The sequence below is a fragment of the Hipposideros armiger genome, unplaced genomic scaffold, assembly GCF_001890085.2.
Source record: "Hipposideros armiger isolate ML-2016 unplaced genomic scaffold, ASM189008v1 scaffold_171, whole genome shotgun sequence".
In the NCBI taxonomy this organism is placed as follows: Eukaryota; Metazoa; Chordata; class Mammalia; order Chiroptera; family Hipposideridae; genus Hipposideros; species Hipposideros armiger.
In genome coordinates, this window is record NW_017731521.1 from 2,079,305 (window position 1) to 2,091,334 (window position 12,030).

At 40.8% G+C, this 12,030-nt stretch overlaps 1 protein-coding gene across 2 annotated transcripts in view; it reads left to right on the plus strand.

Annotated features, from left to right (window-relative positions):
- RAPGEF5 (Rap guanine nucleotide exchange factor 5) overlaps positions 1 to 12,030 on the plus strand; it is a 216,990-nt gene that overhangs the window by 8,708 nt on the left and 196,252 nt on the right. The gene's annotated exons all lie outside the window — the stretch shown is intronic.

Consider the following 12,030-nt stretch of genomic DNA (forward strand, 5'->3'; position numbering starts at 1 on the left):
GTAGGTCAAAATAGATGGCAAGGTGGGAGACAAGTCATTGGTGATGACTTGGAGTGATTTATTATTTTTTTTTGCTTCCATATTGCTTAACAGCCCTCTTTAGGAATATTATAATTTCAGTAATGATATGTGATCTGGAAGTAGTTCGAGAAGTTGCACAATTTTCGGCGAAGGCAGAAATAGTTAAAATCAATGACCTAACTTTTCGTGGTAAATTATTATTATGATAAATCATTCATAAACGGATGTGGAAAAGGGAAAGTTCACAGACACCATTGTGGACACTGGCACGTCTTTATCAGATTGAAACTTCAGTAGTTCCCCCCGCCCCCAAAGGGAGGAGGTATTTTTACCTATGAAGAAGCTACAGTTCAGAGAGGTTAAGTCACTTTTCCATGGTCGTCCAGTTAGGAAGTAGAAGAGGTGGAATGAAGCTCAGGACTCAATCTGATTCCAAAATCTATGGCCTTTCTGCAGTATCATGATGTCTAAGACTTTGACATACTTGTAATTATAACACGTGATGTATTGGAACAATGGATACATGAGCTATTTCAAGTTGTAGTGTAACACGACTCATTTTCTTTCGAACATCATCAGTAATGGATTCCAGGATCAGTCTTTATTAATTACAACACAAGTTTGGCAATGGCTTGAGCAGCAAATGTCCATCATCTCCCAGCAATACCAGCCATTTACAAGAAATGTGAAGGTTTGGGGTGACTCATCCCAGAGGCCATTGTTTTCTCAGGAGGGTTGCGAGCTGACTAACTCCATATTACAAACGCACTGGGAGATTTATAAGGCAAGCAGGTTACTTTTCTGGCGTGTATGGGAGACTGGAGGGAGAGGGAAGTTTCCGGTAAGCCAGGACCTCCATTTCTGATGGCAACTTGTTTGATATTTAAGAAGCTTCAGATGAGGAAATGGGAAATGCGCATACCTATTAATGTAAATGGATTGTTTACAATTGAATAAAATCATTGAAAAGATGCAAATATCTTTTAATAAAATTAAACTTTGGTATATTTATCTTTTAATGTGACGTGATGACCCTCAGCGAATGGCTCCTAACATTTTGGATGCCAGGCCATTTCAAGAATCAGAGGATGGCACCCGAGTAAAATGCACGTGCAGACATAATTTTGCATCTCATTTCAGATGGCTTGTGGATATTGTAAAGCCCGGGGCACCATAGACCCTAGTTCAAAAGCCCTTCCCTACCTTGCTTTTTAGAGGAAAGTACCATGGTTCTATAATTATTTCATTTTTTATCTTACCTTGCTCTAAAAACCTAGCATAGTTTCAAGCACTGATTCAGTTGGTCAGTAAATATGTCCTTGAATTTCAGTATTTTGTAGGTTTGTTGAATCAGAAATGGTTTGCCTCTGAATCTGATGAACAAATCAGTGAGCCTTGGCAGGTGGTGATGGTCATAATGGTGATAACTAGAATCATTTAATGAATCCTTATATAATACCAATGGTGTCCAGTTGTTTGAGGTACCTTAAGAACATTAACTCCTTTCGTCCTCATAACAAGCTATGTGGTAGATGTTCTCATTGTCTTATTTTTTCCCAAGGAGGAAAATGAGGTACAGAGAGGCCAAGTAAGTTGCCTGAGATCACCCATTAAGTACAGGTCTACCTATTCTGCTGTGTCCTCTCTGTAAATAAAATAATTGATGTATTTTCTTGATTGCAGTCTCTCTCTTTCTCACTCTCTTCATTTTAACACTTTTGAAGTAGGGATGTATGTTACAATTGATGGGATCATTTAATGGAATACTTTTTTTCCCCCTATAAAGCTATTATTAAAGTGATAGCATGTCTTAAAAATGTTGGTGTCCTAGAATAAAGGAACTATAGTTAGTCATATTTTCATTTTTAAAACTTACTGTATAGTTTATCCACAGAAATACCAAAGTAAATCACACCTTTAAAACTGTTCATACAAACAAAATCCATATCTATTTGTGAAGTGTGAAACATAGGAATTAAGATACATTAACAATTTATATGAATATTGATATTGCTTAGGTAACGATTTAAATGTCAGAGGAGAATAAATTTAAATGTTTCCTACAAAAAGCATGAATAATGGCCTCAGAGTAATGTTGATGGTGGGAGAAACCAGAATTCTTCTAAGTGAAATTATATATACATATAAAATTTATTATTGGTTTCCTCACAGATATTTTTTAAATAGTAAAATTTAGACGTTAAACTTTACATATAAATTTCTCACTTTTTAAAACTAAGAACTGTGAATATTCTGTGAATAAATCCAAATGACAGTGGATTTAGACGTGTCTTTGAGTCACCATACTTTGTGTGGTGAGCTGGCAGATCTTACTCTGACTCAGTTCAACTTCTTTTATCTGCTTTGTTCTGCTTCTCTCTCGTAAAATTCTTTGCTTTCATTTTGCACTATTTGTGTTATCTGTAGGGGAAAAAAAAACTAATTCAGGATTTCTAATAAAGGCAAAACAAACCTTTACTATAGTGAAAGAGCCTGGAAAACCAGGGCTTCTTCGATCTGTCTGCCTGTATTTTTCACCCCCCTAACTGGTCTAGGAACTTAAACTCCAGCCCCATTGACGGTTTTGTTGTTGAGTTGAATTTGACTTTGTCAAATCATTTACCTGCAGCTGTTATGAGATATAGAGGCAAATACTTGTGATTGCCCCACACTGACGCCTTTTGTGCTTACTGTAAATTTGTTTTACTCTCTTCTGTTACTATTGAGGAAAGTGAACAGCTTATCACTTCTGCTTGGTCTAACACTCTAAATGTTGACTGTAATGAACAAACACTACAAATGGTTTACTCCTTCACATTATGCTGTGAATTTATATATAGGTATGAAGTCTTTTGTAGAGAAAAAAAAGTAGGGAAGATGTGTGATGATACCTTTTAGAAATTAGGGGAAGTCTAATGCCTATTTCAATCCATTAAAATAGAATTTGGCTGTGGTGTAGCAGAGAGAACATTTTTCTGTGTTTGTCACTTAATGACTGTGTGACCTGGAGTGAGTCAACTCACCTTTCTGACTTTCTGTCTCCAAAAAGGATACCAGTGTTCTATCATGGGAATCAATGGTGGGGGAGGAAGTCAGCTTTCATTTTGTGTCCCTTGTCTGACCAAGCTCAGAGCAGTAGTCTTTCTCCATTGAGATGCCAGCTTAACCCCCAGAACACTTCGGGGCATACATTAGACAAATGGGAAGATGGCTCTTTAATATTTACCAGGTCTCTTGAGTTGAGGAGGGAGAAGATAATACATTGGTGCAAAGAGCATTTGAAGATGCAGGAAGAATCTGATTAAATCGAGAATCTGTCATATCAAAAGGGTATGAAGACCATATCTATAAACCTGTTTCTAGAAGATTAAATTTTGTGTTTGGCTATAAACAGAAATCTGGGAGAGGTATCAGAAGTAAACTTGTGATTGCCAAGTCTTTCTGTCTGGGGGAGATCTCACCAGGTTGTTTTATCTCTTTTTAAGATGAGAGGTTTGTTGCTATTTCTCGTCATTAATGAAAGCTGTTTCTTAGCCTCAAATTAGCATCAATATTGGTTTTCCTCTACTATTTTAAATTTAGCACAAATCTTCAAACCCATTGACGCATTCAAATTTCCCCACTCCTCTTGGCACATAATTCCTTAAAAAAAAAAAGGCACCTTAGTCATATTCTAATTTACCTTGAATATTTCATGATTTCAGATTTTAAATAAACTCAGCAAATTCAGTTCATCAGCAGTTGGCTCTTCACTCTGCTGTCATTTATATAATGCTTTACATTCACAAAGTGCTTTCACACACATTCTTATTTGACTGTTTTCATAACTCTAGAATAGGTATTCCTTTCTCCCGTAGACTCAAGGGCAAGTTACTGAGCTTTTCTGTATGTCACAACCTCACCATCTGTGAAGCAAAGATACTGCCCACTTCACAGGGCGGTGAGACTAAGTGAATTAATATGTGCAGCACTGTTAAGACAGAGCTAGTTATGTAGAGAAGGCTGCTAAGTGTGAGCTGCTGCTGTTTCCTTGCTGCCATCATCATCATCATCATCGTCATTGCCTGAAATGACAGATCTGAGGGATTCCAAGGTCAATCCCTTTGAAAAGCTGAAAGAGATCTTACTGGTCATATTGATAGCAGTTAAGTAGAAAAACTGGGGCTCAAACACTGGTGTCTTGCTGGAGGTCATAGTGAGGAAATTAAAAGACAGGCTCCTTAGGCTGAACTCCTCGTCCAAGGGTCTCTGACAGGTTATCTGTGGACTGTTCTCCCTAAAGCCGTCAAAGATGGGGTCTAAAGGAAGACTTCTCAAACTTTAACATTCATGAGACTCCCTGGAGGGCTTGTAAGAACACAGATTCCAGGGCTCCAATCTTAGAGACTTTGATTTCATAGTGCATGGATGGGGTCCAAGAATCTGCATTTTTATCAAGTTCCATGTGATGCTGCTAGTCCGTGGACCATACTTATTAGCATTGGTCTAAAGGGCCTCAAAAGTTACTCAGAAAATTACTGAGGCCATGAATCTACCTGGTTTTCTATTTGCCACCTTTATGATGGAAGACCAAACCAAGAGGGAAGGCCATGACTCTAAGACCTTTATTGAATTAATAATATTGGAAACTCCCCCTTATTGGTTTCCACAGAGTGACTGGTAGTTAAAAAAGAAGTGATGAGCATTTGGAACATAACGGACCTGTGGCAGCTGTGCTGGTTATTCTCTTTTTGTCCATCCGTGCACTCTTTACCTGTTTCTGTTCTAGTCTGTACCTGGGAGGCTGCCCTCAGTGGTTGTGCATCCCTAGGGCTTTCTTGGCCACCTGGCTTTGGTTTGGGTTCAGCAATGGAAAATGAAGAGGAGGGAGATGTCAGGGGTATCTGTCCCTCCTGCTTTCTGTTTTTCTGTGTGGCGCTGGCCGTGACTGTGACCGTATATACCGTAAGTAGCTACCACTGAGCAGTTCCCTCCATCGCTTCAGCTCTCCCCAGCCTTCGGTAAAGCTGTGTCTTCCCCTAGTCCCTCCCACCTGTGGCTGTTAAAGGCTTGTCATTACTAGCTCCTATGGGCTGCAGCATCTCCTGTGGTCTCTGAACCTTGCCCACAAATCTTTGATAGGCTTTTTTTCTGAGAGGACCCTTGATGTAGGAGCCCGGGGAAAGGCAGAGCTGGAAGAGTGACAGTAGAAGGTGTAGCCTTTGTGAGAAGAACCTCATGAATGGAGTTGGCAGTGGCAGTGATTGAGGCAAGGAAGCCTGCGTAGCCCCTGAAGTTCAGGTAGAGGGTAGAGGGTGAGGAGTGCAGGGGAGAGGCTGTCTTCTAATGTGATGTTGGGCTTAATCACAGAGGGTCCTGAGTGGTCCCAGTAGAAGCTATATTGTGCTAGAATGTGACCCAAGTGCTTAAACATTCCTGTGCTTAAACTTGGATGGCTAGGGGTCAGAATCCGAGAAGCTTTTATATGACAAATTTGCATTCCTTCTCTACAGTTGCCTGACAGGTTTTCCCCCTACCCCTGATTTGTTTTCCCAGACACCCTTAGCATTGTTAGTCTATACACAGGAGTTATAAGACCTTTGTGTGGTACTTTGATCTTGCTAAATTTTGTCACATTATATTGAACATGTTCCGAAATGCCTGCCAAAACTGCACTCACAAAGTAACAAATAGTTGAGTATAATAATTATGCCTTCAGTTCCTTTGCCCATGGGTTCCAATGATGGGTGTGTCAATAAGATGAAAACATTTTTCGTGGTTTTGGTACTCAGCCAAATCATCTTCTGTAGTAACCTCACCACGAAGCAAGACCACAATACAAACTCATACCAATTCTGTGTGTTTTGAGTTCTTTTAATATTGAAGTGTTATGCCCAGGTTGAAACGATTTCACAGCTTTCATAGATAATTTTGGGGTAGTATCCAAATACCTTGTCTTAAATGAAATGTTTAAAGACAAAAGAGGCCCTCGATCTCAAATTTTCTACTGTTTCGATTCTTTAGGAAGAAGAAAAGTTCTCTATGAGGAAAAATTATCTCCTAAATTTTTTCCTTGTCTCTGGGTTTTCATATATGTGTAAGAAAACATGGCTGTTTGAGGGAGTTGGGGAGTGTGTGACCGCATACATTTGAGGCAAATCATGGTGAATCACCTCACGTTACTCACTGTGGCACAGATTTAAGGCATATGAGCCCTTTTGGTTTTGCCCCATTTTCCTTCCTTTCTGGTTATTTATCCAGTAAGGTTTGGTGGCTGGGCACCCAGAGAGGACAAGCCACTGGAAGCACAGAAGAGAGAACCCCAAATCTGCTGGGAAGGGGATGGAGGCTGCCCAGAAGGGGTGATGCGTGAGCCTCACCTGTTAGTGGAAACAGGTTAGAGGAAATCAGGGGTTCTTGTGTGAGTGACTCTGGTGGAGAGCCCATATCCTGTTTGGGGAACAAAGGGGGATCCCAGTGTGGAGGAGCGGGCATGACTGGCCCCCATGGCAGGCTTCTTTTCCGGCCTCAGATCCGGGGGTGGGGATGGTTCCTGCTGATCTACCTTATTTCCACCTCCAGTCTGGACCGGAAGTCTTCCCTGTTCCCCTCGCTGGGGAAGGAGCCCTTTCTCAGCATCTTCCTCAATGGTTGGATCCCATGACATCTGGAGCCTTTCTCCTGGTGTTTTGAAGACTCATCTGCTTACTCACTTCTCTTGGAATGAGCTGTCCATCTTCATTTTGGGTTTGGTTTCCTTTGACTTTGCCTTTCTTGTTTTCTTCTCCTCCTCCCCCAAGCTTTGTTCCCTGAAGGCTTTTCAGGTGGGCTGTTGGCCCAGCAAGTCTTCTCTGAATCAGCTCGTCCTATTGTTTGCTCTCCTTGTTTCACTGTACAGCCCTCCTATTTCTTCACCCCTTTATCATTTACCTGGTGCCAGCTGGCGGCCGTATTTCACATGGAAGAGGATACTAGATGCTCTTTTTAGAAGTTTGGGTGATTCAGGGCTACTTTTGCATGTTACAGATAATTATGTGAAGACACTCTGAGAAGCCCTCTCCAACTTCCCTTAAAATTTTTTAAAACTATTTAAGCTCTTACAGAATTCACATTATCTTCTTCTCCTCCTTCTCTTACCCTGCCCCCACCCCACAAGAGAAGAGGAACTTCTACAAGTAACCACTGTCTAACTGACCTGCATTAAGGGGATAGAGTGTTTACAAATGTATTGATTGCTGATTAACATCACCGTTTCAAATCTACTTTAGTAGGGACTTCTGTCTTGGTCAAAGAATGTATACAAGAACGGATTGCTCTAATGAGAAGGAAGATTGTGAAATTAAACATCAGTTTCATTTCTTAATGACTGTAATAAATGTAGAAGCTTCTGTTTAAGCAATTAGCTTTGGGAGTAAAGGCTAAATAGAAGATGAAGTAAAGCGGATAGATAATTTTATTAATCATTCTTTGACTGCAGGCAGGTGCTTATAATGTAGCACCTAACCTTCACATCCCAGACTGACCTCCAGTATTCTCGCCCCCATTTTTGCGTTTTCTGGTATCTTCCTTCTAAACATCTGTATTATGCACAGACTATCTGATTTGTCAGTCAGGATAGTCAAGGTTTTGCTGCAATAACAAAAATACACCAAAATCTGTGATTTAACACAACAAAAATTTATTTCTTGTTCACAAAAAGAACATTTTTCATCTGGGTGCTCTCCAGAGTAGCCATCATTCATGTGGTGGCTCTGCTTCTGTCTTATAACATTCTCATGTTATCATCTTCCACAGTGGCTGCAACGTATGAAGAAAGAATGGAGAATTTCACACAGGCATTTGATGCTTCTGGCATCTCATTGGCCAGAGCAAGTCATGTTACCTGATTTCACAGTACTTAGGAATTATGTTCTTCCCAGGGCTTTGGAAGAGAAAAGAAGCACAGATATTAGTAATGTCTACCTCAGGCATCAGAAGCTGAGAAGACAGAAATGAATAAAGGCATGATCCCAGTCTCTAAGTCCAGCAGGGAAGATGAACATGTTAATAGCATTACAATGCAGTTTTACAAAACTGTACAAATCACAAAATACGTAGCATGATAACCACTATGATAGAACAGAACGTGTCTTGGGAGCACCAAGGGAAGAATTTGTCCCCCAGGGCCGGGGGATGAGAGGAAGACTTCAGAGCAGAGGTCACATAAGAGCTGGGGTTGTCTTTTTGCCAGGTTTAGATCTACATGACCTTGGTAAGGGTGGCATCTAATTTTATTTTATGCGCTGCATAACACCTAAACTAATAATTTGGGATACAGGTGAAAGAAATAGGGCTATCTGTCCATTAAGACCTGAAGAAAGAAATGAAAGCCGTCTGTCACAATAGAACAGATCTAGTTCACACAAAATACAACACACAAAGATCCCTTTAATGACTTGCGAAAGCTACTTTTAATGAGTAATTATGCTACAGACAGTTCTTTGATCTCAAAAATTAAACTTGCTATTACAGTAAAAAGAGAACAAAGATAAGTGTAAAATAACAATCAAAGTTAGTTATTAGGCAACAAAGCTTGCATATACAGAGCTTTGATTTGCCCAGAGATTCTGACTTATTTTGCATTAGATATAAATGTGAGTGCTATGTTTACAGTGCAAATAATTTGCTTTATGGACAGAAGAAGACACTCTCCTCCAATCTAATTCCATATTCGTGTCCTCTTTCACTGGTGCCCCACTGGTGTTCTTGCTGGTCCTCCATCACGCTGGGCATGCTCCCATCTCAGGGCCTTTGCACTTGTTGTTTTCTTTGTCTGAAACCTTTGCTTCAGATACCCACTCACCTGCTTCAAATCTTCACTCAAAGGCCATTCTCTCAATGAGGCCCGTTGGCAGCCCTATTTAAAATTGTAACATCTATCTCCACCTGCCCTATTCCTGTACCACTTTCTAACATAAATAATTGATAATTAACTTTTTTATTTTATTTATGATCAGTCTTCCCACACTAGTAGGTAAGCTACCCAAGGGTCAGGATTACTGTCTGTTTCATACATGGTTGTATCTCTAATCAGTTAGACCAGTGCCTGGAGCCCGGTTGGTTCTCGATAATATTTATTGAACACATGGGGGATATTTTTTTCCCCATAGGGTTCCTCTAAGCTGTACGCAAAATTGTATACTTACATATAGTTTTCATCCATAAAGCCTCACCACATTTTAATTCAATAAGTATTATAATACACCAGTATTGTACCCTAAAGGGGCAAGATTGAGGACCATCAAAGGAGCTCATAATCTGTTGGAGAAACTTGTCTCATTCTTCTTGAAGTATTTGATCAAATTTAGCAAATTTTGAAGTGCCTAATGTGCGTAGATGTTGAGTAAGATTTCTGCATTCTAGAAGCTTCTTCTGTTTGAATGTGATATGATAGGACTTGAGATTTGTCTCTTCACATCGGGAACTTTCTTGGAACGCCTCTTTCGTGATGCTGCTTGGTCCAGTCCAATGGCTTAGCTTCTTTTCTGCCATGCTAGACGGTCCCAGGGTTATGTTGAATCCTCTGTCAACAAATCATGGATGATATTTTCCATAAGAATGCCACCAAACTATACATGAAGGTGGTCGTCACCTCTTGCTCTTCCACTTAAAAAAAAAGTATATTGGAAATAGATGTTGTTTTAGAAAACCAATCTGATTTAGTTTTAAAAAAATATTCATAATCAGTGCTTCTCCTACTATTAATAAAGCTCTTATGACATATAGCAACTAAGTGTGTCATGATGGTTGATTTAAGAATTGGCTTAGTCTATACTGTAATGAGGAGGAAGGATATTGAGCTTGATTAGCAGGATTTACAGGGATTACTTGGCAGAGATAGCATTTGAGGATAGGATTTAACTAGGTGGTAAGACTGTAATAGGTAGAGAAGATATTACGATAGGTCAGGGCAGAATGGAGCAGGGCATGTGATAGGGACATGGAGGGGTGGGCAGGAGAGAATAGGGTGAAAAGTTTGGATCTGTAAATTGAGAGAAGGTGATCAGTGATCTTGAGTTTGTAATGTGTTAACCTTGTTATTATCAACAATGGAAAATGTCAGTGGAAAAACCTGTGTACTGTACTATAGAGGTTGCCAAGCTTCGTATTTAATTCCCTGGTAAAATTGGTTTTTAAAAAGAGGAAACTAAAACATGATTTCAAACATTTTTTATTTTGCCAAATAAGGGTCTAAACCCCCCCCCCAAAACCTCCATAGCTCTTAATTTCATAAGAGAAAGACAGTTTAGCACAAAGGCAAAAAGAACACAACCCTGAGTAAAGGACTGCTCTTTGTAATTAAATACATTTAGTTTATAAATAGCTTATTATATTGTCCGTATTCCTATTATCCCTCACATTGACGTTTCGGAACCACTTCATGGGACACATGTATGGCTTTTGGGGACAGAATAAAGCTGAGTATGTAGAGAAATCTGAGGTAAGGTGGCGGTCGTCATCAGTTGACAAAAGCGTTTCTTTAGAAGGATTCGTGGCAGGTGGTGTGCAGATTGGAGGAAGGGGAGATTGAAGGCTGCAGAAACACTTCCGGGTTGCAGTCCAGGTGGCGGGGGCCGAGGGCCTGATATAAGATAGAGGCACTGAGAGTGAGGATGAACGGGAGGCTAGGATTTAGTGATTTCCTTTCTGTTTTAATGAGCAGCTAAAAATCAGTAAGGACTCCAAACAAGTTCCTGGTGTCGAAGGGAATATAACTGTTGGAAATAGGACCAAAGGTTGTCTCTATTCTATAGAGAAGGTCTCTTAGATTCCTGAGACTCTTAGTTAAGAAATTATGAGAACAAGAGAGTGAGAGCGAGAGAGAGCGAGAGAGAGCGAGAGAGAGCGAGAGAGAGAGGGAGAGAGAGGGAGAGAGAGGGAGAGGGAGAGAGAGTTAGTTTAAATGAAAAGTCTCTGTGTGTGTAAGTCAGCTTATGGAAAGGAAAAAGAGGAAAGGCGCATGCTTTTTAGATGACTCCATGGTGGTATTTGTCTCTAGGACATTTTTTGAAGCTTCGGTTCTTTGGTTTAGGGAAGGGGAAACTAAATGGCCGTCTCCGACCATTCTGGGGTGTCCCTGCAGAGCTGGTCCTGCCTTGTGGCCTCCAGGCACATGGAAATGGACACCTCTCCCTCTCCGGCTGCTTCTCCTCCCTGCAGCTCTCCCCTCCCCAGCACCTTGTCCTCAAGCTGCATCTGCTCCGTGCCAGGTCTCCACCTTCAATGCCGGATAAGCATTGTGCCAGCTGCCCTCAAAGCCAACCTTCGGTTAGGCCGAGGAAGATAAGGTAGAAGAAGATAGCTCACGTGGGAAGAGAGGCAGCTGACTGGATATAAAGGAGAGTGTTTATTTCCTTTAATCACTCCAGACTTTTTCCAGTTCTTAAATTTCTATGTGTGTGAAGTCCAGGGAATTGTGGCCTGAAGATACTCATAGCTGCTTTTCAAAGTAGACCCAGGTAGAAAATTGTGAACTTCCATAGAAATCCACCTGCCTTCTGCTTGAAATTGAGAATAAGGAACACACCACTATTTCTTGCTTTCACAAATTACATGATAGGTGTTGCTTCCCACCCTGTAAGATGAGGATTTGACTCATTTACATGACAAGTATGCCCCCCCCCCACCCCCCAGTGTTTCTCAGGTAATTGTTTTGGGGCCAGAGTACAGCGCAGGCTTTTGTATTCACCTGAGCTTGTCTCTATAATAGGATTTGGGACTGAGTGAGTCAGGGGTCTTGATTGCAAACAGAGAAACCAACTCTGAAAGTTCTAGAAAGATGTTGGAGTGCAGGTTGACCTGCAGAATTATTGGACGACTGGAGAGATAGACTTCCCAAGGGGCAGGAACCAAGAGTATTTACAGAGATGAAGCCCCAGGATGTAGGAAAATAGGAGCACAAACGCTGAAATCGACCAGCTTGGGTTTCTCTGCCACTTACCACCTGAATGACTATCAGCAATTTCCTTAACCATTCTGTGCCTCCAAGGA